Raw genomic sequence first — 10,698 nt, 5'->3', positions numbered from 1 at the left:
CTCCCCTCCCCAGACCCGGTCCTCTTCTGGCTCCACACGGAAAGTCTCCAGATATTTTCTAACATAGACCTGGCAGTGGCAACCCTAATTTAAAAGTGGAATTGGATGGGGTGAGTGAAGGTAAAGCATGTTCTACTTGAAACAAATTGAGGGCAAGGGGGTGGCTTTTTGCATATTTTTACAAAAGAACAGATCCAACGCTGTATCTGAAAAAGCGGGCTGTAGTCCATAAAAGTTTATGTTGGAATAAAGTTTTGTTAATCTTGAAGGCACTACAAGACTTTCTGGATTTATTTGGGGAGTTGGATGTCGACGACTTTGGATCTCTGCCTCACTGTGAAACTTGGGTGCCTTGCAGGGTGGGTGGGGTTCCACCCATTCCACTGCTGGGTGTTCCGACCCTATAATATAGTGGGTTCAATGCAATGAAGAGGCGAGGTGGTAGTGATCATAGCTCTTTTATTAGGTACAGCATAGTGTAGGGCTGCACTAAAAGACTGAAAAACGGGGCCAACTATATAAACTTCCAGGTGCCCGTGCAAGCACGCATTGGATCATTCAAACCAGCAGGGGGCCCGTGATTGGAGCAGGGCAACCGAGGATTTAAGAGCCCCATGATGCAGAGTGGTAAACCTGCAGTACTGCAGTCAGAGCCCTCTGCTCACAACCTGAGTTCGATCCCAGAGGAAGCTGGTTCAGGTAGCCGGCTCCAGGTTGACTCAGCCTTCCATCCTTCCGAGGTTGATAAAATGAGTCCCCAGCTTGCTGGGGGGAAAGTATAGATGACTGGGGAAGGCAAGGGCAAACCACCCTGTAAAAAGTCTGCTGTGAAAACGCTGTGAAAGCAACGTCACCCCAGAGTCGGAAACGACTGGTGCTTGCACAGGGGACTACCTTGACCCTTTTTTAGCGAGGATTTGGATCCTACTGCCCATTGTTCCTGAGTCCCCAAGCTCAGGCCTAAAGGCTCCAGTGAGCCAGGCAGGAACACCCTTACAATATGACATGAGTTCCTATACACAACAAGCCCCATGCCATTATTCTTCAGAAGAAAGTGCAACTCTGGCTAGTTAGCTTTCTTGTTCTATAGACGGACTATTATTCTAAACCAGGGGTGTCAAACTCATTTGTTAGAAGGGCCAGATCTGATATAATTGAGACCTTGTTGGGCTGGGTCACATGTGTCATAAAATGTAATACCAGGTAGCGACACAGACAAACACAAATATTTTTTAAAAACTTAAAAGATGTTTAAAACATTCACACTTCCAATATTTTGTTTATTTAACTGACTGTTCTTGGGTGTTCCTGCCTGGTACCTGACAACTCTGATAACTGACAACTCTTGCTCTGAGGAGCCTCAGCCAACAGAAGGATGAGAGGCTTGGCTCAGTAGTTCTGCTGTGTGATTGAGAGAGCCTGGCAAAGCAAGCTCTCCTCCCCGCCCCTTCCTCCCCAAGGGAGGAAACTCAGCCAATGGAGAAAACAGAGGCTTTGCTCCATAGCTCCTGAGTGATTGAGCAAGCCTGGCAAAGCAAGCTGTGATGCAGAAGGAAGCAAAAGAGAGAAGGAAGCAGATGATAGCCATTTGCTTGCAGGCTGGATAGGACCCCTTTGAGGGTCTGATCCGTCCCTCAGGCTGTTTGTTTGACACCCCTGTTCTAAACAAAACATATTTAGGGGAAATTCTTAATTGTGTTCAGTCCCGATACAGCGACCCTTAATGATTCTCTTATTAAAGGGCTTATTTATCCTGCATTTTAAATAACACATGCTTCCTACTTACCAGATGGTCACCCTGAGCTGACCAGATGTGGATCTCTGGGCTTGGTGGTCATTCTTAATTAGCAGAACAAAAAGGTGTCATGCCAGGTGATAGATGACAGATATATTGTCATAATAACCCTCTACGCATTTCACCACACAGGCTTCATCGGGGGATCTATAAAAATATTTTTTGTTGTTGTTAGGGCCACTGATGGTGTTGCGAGGACAGGGGTGGCCAAACTGCGGCTCTGGAGGCACATGTGGCTCTTTTACACATATTGCGTGGCTCTTGAAGTCCCCACTGCCCTGTTGGCTGGCTTGGAGAAGGCATGTGTCTCTTTAAATCACTTCTCCAAGCCAAGCCAGCTATTGCATTTGAAGTTAAGATTGCTTTCTTTCTACCTCTCCCTCCCCCCTTCCCAATCAATCTTCCTTCCTTCCTTCCTTCCTTGTTCATGTCTTCTGGCTCTCAAATACCTGACATTTATTCTATGCAGCCCCTACATTAAACAAGTGTGGCCACTCCTGACACAGAGAGATGTGTTGATGACACCCAAGAACAGTATTTTAGAAATGGAAACCCAAACGGGGCCTTTGTCACCATATCAGGAAGTTATCGTTGTTTAGGGTAGCCAAATCCAATTCAAAAAATATCTGGGGACTTAGGGGGTGGAGCCAGGAGACTTTGGGGTGGAGCCAGGAGCAAAGTTATAACAAGCATAATTGAACTCCAAAGGGAGTTTTGGCCATCAAATTTATAGGGACTGCACACATTTTAAATGCCTTCCCTCCACTGGAAATAATGAAGGATAGGGGCACTTTCTCCTGGGGCTCATAGAATTGGACCCCCTTGTCCAATCATTTTGAAACTTGGAGGATGTTTTGAGGAGAGGCATTGGATGCTGTGCTGAAAATTTGGTGCTTCTACCTCAAAAAGCAGCCCCCCCCGACCCCGAGATACCCGCAGATCAATTCTCTATTATACCCTATGGGAATCAGTTTCCATAGGGAATAATGGAAAGTCCAGCAGACATTTCCCTCCCCCCCCCCCACACTTTCTGATGTCCCTGAAGCAGGGCGGGGAGGGCCTCCAAACCGGGGGATCCCTGGGGATTGGCAACCATATTGTGCTTGCAAAAATGCCTGCTGTAGATCCTCGAAGTGAGTATTTCTGTCTAAAGGGCTGGAGCAGATGTGACTACAACGTTGGGCGCTTGGCTAAACACAATGGATAGTCTCTAGCTACCACTCCAACCACATCAAGCAATCCAATGTGTGTAGCCAAGCCCCGCGCTATAGTACAGGGGTGGCCAACGGTAGCTCTCCAGATGTTTTTTTGCCTACAACTCCCCTCAGCCCCAGCCATTGGCCATGCTGGCTGGGGCTGATGGGAGTTGTAGGCAAAAAACATCTGGAGAGCTACCGTTGGCCACCCCTGCTATATACAATACGGGCCTCGATGGCCATGATGAACCAAGCTACAAAAGATCTAGGGAGGCCACATTGCAGTGCCATTTCCATGCCGTTTATTGTTCTGTGTCAAAACAGACCAGGACAGACACTCCCCCATGCTCTGTGCCTAAAGATGGCAGCCTCCAAGTGGGACCTGGGGATCCCCCGGAATTACAGCTCACCTCCAAACTACAGAGGTCAGTTCCCCTAGAAACAACAGGTGCTTTGGATGGTAGACTCTTTGGCAGGGGTGTCAAATTCATTTGTTATGAGGGCCAGATCTGAGCTGGGCCATGTCAAGTTGGGGTGAGCCATGTCAGGCCGGGCCATGTGTGTACCTATTTAAGATTAGGTAGAAGGGTGTAGATGACTGGGGAAGGCACTGGGAAACCACCCTGCAAAAAAGTCTGCCGTGAAAACGTTGTGATGTGATGTCACCCCTGAGTCAGAAACGACTGGTGCTTGCACCTTTACTAGCAGATGTATACATTTTATAAAGAACACAGACAAACACAAATATATATTTTAAAAAAACTTTAAACATGCTTAAAATGTTAGCACTCATTGGTCTTAAAGATGCGTTCTTGGTATTTCTTCCATGGGATCCAGGGAACTGGGCAAAGGAAGCTCTGGCTCTTTCCTTCCTTCCCCAAGGGATTGGGGGGGGGAGCCTCAGCCAATAGAAGGAAGAAAGGCTTGGCTCAGTAGCTCTGCTGTACAATTGAGCAAGCCTTGCAAAGCAAGCTGTTATGCCAAAGGAAGCAAGATATAGGGAGAAGAAACCAGATGACAGCCAGTTGCTCAGGAGCCTGATCTGGCTCCCAAACTGCATATTTGACACCCCTGCTATATGACATTGCACCCTGTTGAGGTTCCCTTCAGCCCCAGTCCCCAAATCTCCAGGACTTTCACAACCTGGAGCTGGCAACACTACCCAGTGCCCACCGGTAGCCGGAGTGGAGGTAATCCCTATCTATGCCAACCAATTAATAGGCTTGTTGTCACTCCTTATTGTAGAGAAAAGGTACCAGAACATGAATTCTCTGTGTTGATGATGATATTGGATTTATATCCCGCCCTCCACTCAAGAGTCTCAGAGTGGCTCACAATCTCCTTTACCTTCCTCCCCCACAACAGGCACCCTGTGAGGTGGGTGGGGCTGAGAGGGCTCTCCCAGCAGCTGCCCTTTCAAGGACAACCTCTGCCAGAGCTATGGCTGCCCCAAGGCCATTCCAGTGGGTGTAAGTGGAGGAGGGGGGAATCAAACCCACTTCTCCCAGATAAGAGTCTGCCCTTTCAAGGACAACCTCTGCCAGAGCTATGGCTGACCCAAGGCCATTCCAGCAGCTGCAACTGGAGGAGGGGGGAATCAAACTCAGTTCTCCCAGATAAGAGTCCACGCACTTAACAACTACACCAAACTGGCTTTTGTGGTCTGTGTAACACGTTAGGGTTTCCATTTCTAAAATACCATTCTTGGGTGTCATTAACACATTTCTCTGTGTCAGGGTAGCCAAAATGGTCTAATGTAAGAGCCACATAGAATAAATGCCAGATGTTTTGAAAGACAGAAGACATGAAGATCAGATGTTTGCGAGCTGCAAGGAAGGAAGGAAGGAAGGAAGATAAGCAAGCAGGCAAAGAGATGGGAGAGGTGGCAAGAAAGCTTCTTTAACTTTAAATGCATACTCCAAGATGCTGGCTGGCTTGGCTTGGCGAAGTAATTTAAGGAAGCGAATGCCCTCTCCAAGCTGGCCGAGGGGGGATGGAGGCTGCGAGAGCCACACATTATGTGTAAAAGAGCCACATGTGGCTCCTGAGCTGCAGTTTGGCCATCCCCACTGTGTGTTTTGCGGTTATATTTGGCATTCCAGGTTGTTCTGTTGCAACTCATCCCAGTTTTTACACCATCCCCATCATAGCAAAGAACCAATGTCTTCTCCTGCATGCAGATATGTAGACACAGTTCAAGGGAGGGGACTCTGTACTGTGCAAATCATTGCCCAATAGAGGGGAATGTGCTTATTAAACAGAAGTTGTCTCTCCATCACCCTGATTATCTGAAAAGACATGAAAATTGGGAGGCTGGAATGGGAATCCCTTTTTTCTTGAAATTTGCAGTGCCATAGTTCAGTCCTGTGACGTTAAGGCTTTCCAGAGGGCAAAAGTTAATTAAGTCCTCCTTAACCATATGTCCAACTCCTAGACATGCCGTTTCATCCCGTGTTGGTCTAAAGCATTTGGCCGTGCATTTGGCCGACTGCACAAAAGTGTGGAGCAACAAGCATCTGAAAAAAGGCACAAAGATCAATGTTTACAAAGCGGTTGTGATGACAATCCTCATCTACGGCTCCGAATCGTGGGTTTTATACCGTCATCACCTGCGACTCCTTGAGCGCTTTCATCAGCGCTGCCTTCGCACCATCCTCAACATCCACTGGAGTGACTTTGTGACCAACACTGAAGTCCTCAAGAGGGCGGAGGTTACAAGCATCGAAGCACTGCTGTTGAAGACGCAGCTGTGCTGGGCGGGGCATATTTCTAGGATGGAAAACCACCGCCTTCCTAAGATTGCTCTGTATGGCGAACTCTCCACCGGCCATCGAAATAGAGGGGCACCAAAGAAGAGGTACAAGGACTCCTTGAAGAAATCCCTTGGCACCTGTCGCATCAACCATCACCAGTGGTCTGACCTAGCCTCAGATGGCAAAGCATGGAGGCACACCATCCACCAGGCTGTCTCTTCCTTTGAGAACGCACGCATAGCCGGTCTTGAGGACAAAAGGAGATTGAGGAAGAATCGCACTGCTACAGCACCAACCCCAAATCAGACTTTTCCCTGCAGCCTCTGTGGCCGGATCTGCCTGTCCCGCATTGGTCTTGTCAGCCACCAGCGAGCCTGCAGCAGACGTGGACTACTGCACCCTTCTTAAATCTTCGTTCGCGAAGTCAAGCCGAGAGAGAGAGAGAGAGAGAGAGAGAGAGAGAGAGAGAGAGAGAGAGAGAGAGGGTCTAAAGCAATAGAATAAGGCAGGGGTGGCCAACGGTAGCTCTCCAGATGTTTTTTGCCTTGTAGGCAAAAAACATCTGGTGCTTGCACAGGGGACTTTTCCTACATTAAGCAAGTTTGGCCCCCCTTGAACCAGCCCGATCCAGCCACTCCAGAGACCTGGAAAGGAAAGCGAATGCCTCTTTTTTTTTTTTGGCGTGTTTCCAAGCGCAGCAGGCGATTTGGCGGAAAGCGAAAGCGAAAACGCAACCAGCCGACTGCAGCGGCTTCCAACCCCTCCCCGGTCACCCGGCTCGCCCGGCCCCCCTCCTTTCTTTCGGACAAACAACCACTCAGCCGGGGCAGCCTCCGGCCGCTGGAGGGAGAAGCCCCCGCGCTGCTCTGCACGAAGAGGGGTCGCGGCAGCTGGTCTTTCAGGAGCCGAGCGAGACTTCCGGGCCTTTCCGGAGGGACCAGCAGCGCCCCGGGATCAGGTTTGAGCCCTCCCCACCTCCAGGCGCTCCCGGCCGGGATTGCAAGAAACCGGACGGGCGAATCCTTTTCCCGTCGATCGTCGCGTTGAAACCGGACCTTACATGGAGTGGAGCGAGCGGGCCCCGGTGGGAGGAAGTGGCTGCTGGGCTTTTGGGAAGTCTTTAGAAGGTTCAATCCCGGACATTTTCGGCTCCATCTCCGCCTTTGACCCAGGAGAGCCGCTGAAAGGGGTGGCCGAACTGTGGCTCTTCCACATATATTGTGTGGCTCTTGAGGCCCCCCCACCCCACACCTGTTGGCGGGCTGGGAGAAGGCAGCTCTCTCTAAATAATTTATCAAACCCAGCCAGCCAGCGGCTTGGAGAATACCTTTAAACTTTCTTTCTTTCTTTCTTTCTTTCTTTCTTTCTTTCTTTCTTTCTTTCTTTCTTTCTTTCTTTCTTTCTTTCTTTCTTTCTTTCTTTCTTTCTTTCTTTCTTTCTTTCTTTCTTTCTTTCTTTCTTTCTTTCTTTCGTCTCTCATACAGCTGATATTTATATATGGTTCTTACATTAAGTAAGTTTGGCCACCCTTCCTTCCTTCCTTCCTTCCTTCCTTCCTTCCTTCCTTCCTTCCTTCCTTCCTTCCTTCCTTCCTTCCTTCCTTCCTTCCTTCCTTCCTTCCTTCCTTCCTTCCTTCTCTCAAACATCTGATATTTATATATGGTTCTTACGTTAAGTAAGTTTGGCCACCCCTGGTGTAGACAGGACTGACTCTGATGGATCAGGGGTCAGATTCAGTAGAAGGAAGCTTCAGGTGTCCAAGGGGGATGGCTGTGGCTCAGTGGTAGAGCCTCTGCTTGGCGTGCAGAAGGTCCCAGGTTCAATCCCCAGCATCTCTAGTTAAAAGGACCAGGCAGGAGGGGATGGGAAAGACCTCAAACTTTGACCCTGGAGAGCCAGGGACTGTAGCTCAGTGATAGAGTATCTGCTTGGCATGCAGAAGGTCCCAGGTTCAATCCCCAGCATCTCCAGTTAAAAGGACGAGGTGGGGGGGGGGGGTGATGGGAAAGGCCTCTGCCCAAGGCCCTGGAGAGCCAGGAAGTGGGGCTGTAGCTCAGCGGTAGAGCATCTGCCTGGCATGCAGAAGGTCCTAGGCAGGGCCGTTGCCTGAAAAATTTTGATGGGGGGGGCCAAAGGGAAAAAATTTTAGTTGGGGGGGGCCCCCGCTCTGGGGGGCCACTCTCTCTGCCGCTGCTGCTTTGGCAACCCCCAATCTCCTTACCGCTGCATCAGCCCCCACCCTCCCCTGTGGCCCTCCCCCTCCCTCCCACCCACCCACCCACCTGCCTGGTAAAGTGCTGGCTCCTGGAGCTCTTTCCAGGAGGCCCCCCCCAACCAGTGGGAAAAGTGGTGCTGAGCTGGCGGCTTCTCTGTCAGCTTTCTGGTGCTCTCAGCACGTTCAGCGCTGGAGCGCCGGCAGCGGGGGGCGGGTCTCTTTGAAAGAGCCCCGAGAGCCGGCACTTTACCGGGTGCGAGGGGGAGGCACCGTGGAGGAGGGCAGGGGTCGACAGAGTGGTGTGGAGATCGGGGCTGCCAAAGCAGCGGCGGCAGAGAGAGTGGGGCCGCGAGAGCGGCGGGGTGAGGGGGAGAGCAATGGAGGGGCCATATAGCTGGAAGGGGGGGTTGGATGGAGAAGCCTCGCCTCGCCAGCCCCCTCCCCCCCCCCATGGCTACGGGCCTGGTTCCAGGTTCAATCCCCAGCATCTCTAGTCAAAAGGACCAGGAAAGAGGTGAACATAAGAGAAGCCACGTTGCCTCAAGCCAGTGGTCCATCCAGTCCCACACTCTGTGTCACACAGTGGCCAAAAAACCCAGGTGCCATCAGGAGGTCCATCAGTGGGACCAGGACACTAGAAGTTCTCCTACTGTTGCCCCCCCCCCCCGCCACAAAAAGCAAGAATACAGAGCATTACTGCCCCAGACAGAGAGGTCCAACAATATGCTGTGGCTAATAGCCACTGATGAACCTGTGCTCCAGATGTTTATCCAATCCCCTCTTGAAGCTGGCTATGCTTGTAGCCGCCACCACCTCCTGTGTAGCCACTACCACCTCAATCAGAGGCGATCAAGGTGATGTCATACCTTTAGATAATTGCTTTACACTTTCTTGATTTCAGAGTAGCCTTGGATCTCATCCTTCAGCCAAATGGAATCTTTTAATTGGGGAGCTTAGCCCTAGGATGGTACCACTCCCACAGGTGGGCTTAGCTATCAGAAGGCCACGTTCCAATAGACTTATCTCCGCAGGCAAAGTCGAGAGGCCCAGCTGGAAACTTAAAAAGAAGAAGATGATATTGGATTTATATCCTGCCCTCCACTCCGAAGAGTCTCAGAGCGGCTCACAGCCTCCTTTACCTTCCTCCCCCACAACAGTCACCATGTGAGGTGGGTGGGGATGAGAGGGCTCTCCCAGCAGCTGCCCTTTCAAGGTCAACCTCTGCCAGAGCTATGGCTTACCCAAGGCCATTCCAGCAGCTGCAAGTGGAGGAGTGGGGAATCAAACCCGGTTCTCCCAGATAAGAGTCCGCACACTTAACCACTACACCAAACTGGCTCTCCAAAGGCCTCTTGACCAAGGTTTTGAGTCAGGCCAAGAACCAGTCTAGTGATTTCTGAGTCAGAAACACTGCAAGGCACAGAGGAGAAAGTAATTTAAAAAGTACGATGGAAGCAATGTTCCCTCTAAGCTGTTACCCTGAGCTAGCTCACAGATTTTTAGCCTCCCGCTCACACAGTTTTGTCTTAGCTTAGGAAGGATGACCCCAGAGCACACTAATTTATCCAGTAGCTCACAACTTTCATGCCAGTAACTTACAACTTTCATGCCAGTAGCTCACAAAGTAGAATTTTTGCTCACAAGACTCTGCAGCTTAGAGGGAACATTGAATGGGAGCCTGGTTTTATTATGACAGTTATAATTCAGGAAGCATTTTAAGGTAGATGCTGAGCTGGTAGAATCTAGTACACCATCCAGTGATGTCAGGGGTGTGTAGAATATGCAAATGAGTTGTGCTAATGAGCTCCAGCACTTCTTCTTCTTTGAAATGACCCCTGGTTAGAATGTAGTGCCTGTGCCGTTCATGGGGATGCAGAACAAATTGCAAAAAGCAATTAAATAGAGGACCGGGCAGGATATTGTAATAAAGCAAGGTTTGTTTTTATTTATTTAAAACGTATTTACCACTTTTCTCCCTTGTGGAACTCAAGGCAGCTTAGAATATAAATAAAATGTTTTTTAAAAAAAGGTAAAGAAATAACAGTTATAAAACCCATAGAAGTCACAGTTTAAAAACTCTGGTTTAGGTCTGCCAAATTAATCAAAATGTCATTCTGAATAAAACTGTCTTCAGCTGTCTGCTGAAGATCAACAGTGAGGAGTCAGGTGCACCTTTCTGGGGACGCTGTTACATAATTGTGGAGCTGCTGTGGAAAAGACCCTGTCTTGCGTATCCACCAAATGAGTGTTGTCTTCAATTGATGGGGCAGCCAGGAGGAGACCTTCCTGGGATCTTGATTCCTGGCCAGAAACATACCGGAGAAAATGATCCTTCAATTACCTGGTCCCAAGTCATGTAGGGCTTTAAAGCTGTGTAGGTTCTGACCAATACTCCCTCTAAGCTATGGAGTCTTGTGAGCAAAAATTCTACTTCATTAGCTACTGGCATTAAAGTTGTGAGTGAGGGATTTGGCATTAATTAGTTTGCTCTGGGGCCGTTCTTCCTGAGCTAAGACAAAAATGTGTGAGATGGAGGCTAAAAAACTGTGAGCTAGCTCACACTTAGAGGGAGCACTGGTTCTGACACTCTTAATTTGTTATTTATAGCTCACCTTTTTCATTGCACGGCCCCGTGGTGCAGAGTGTTAAAGCTGCAGTACTGCAGCCCTAAGCTCTGCTCACAACCTGAGTTCGATCCCCGGCAGAAGCTGGGTTTTCAGGTAGCCAGCTTGAGGTTGA

The sequence above is a fragment of the Heteronotia binoei genome, chromosome 17 (genome assembly GCF_032191835.1).
Source record: "Heteronotia binoei isolate CCM8104 ecotype False Entrance Well chromosome 17, APGP_CSIRO_Hbin_v1, whole genome shotgun sequence".
Taxonomy (NCBI): Eukaryota; Metazoa; Chordata; class Lepidosauria; order Squamata; family Gekkonidae; genus Heteronotia; species Heteronotia binoei.
Note: the sequence above shows the minus strand (reverse complement) of the source record.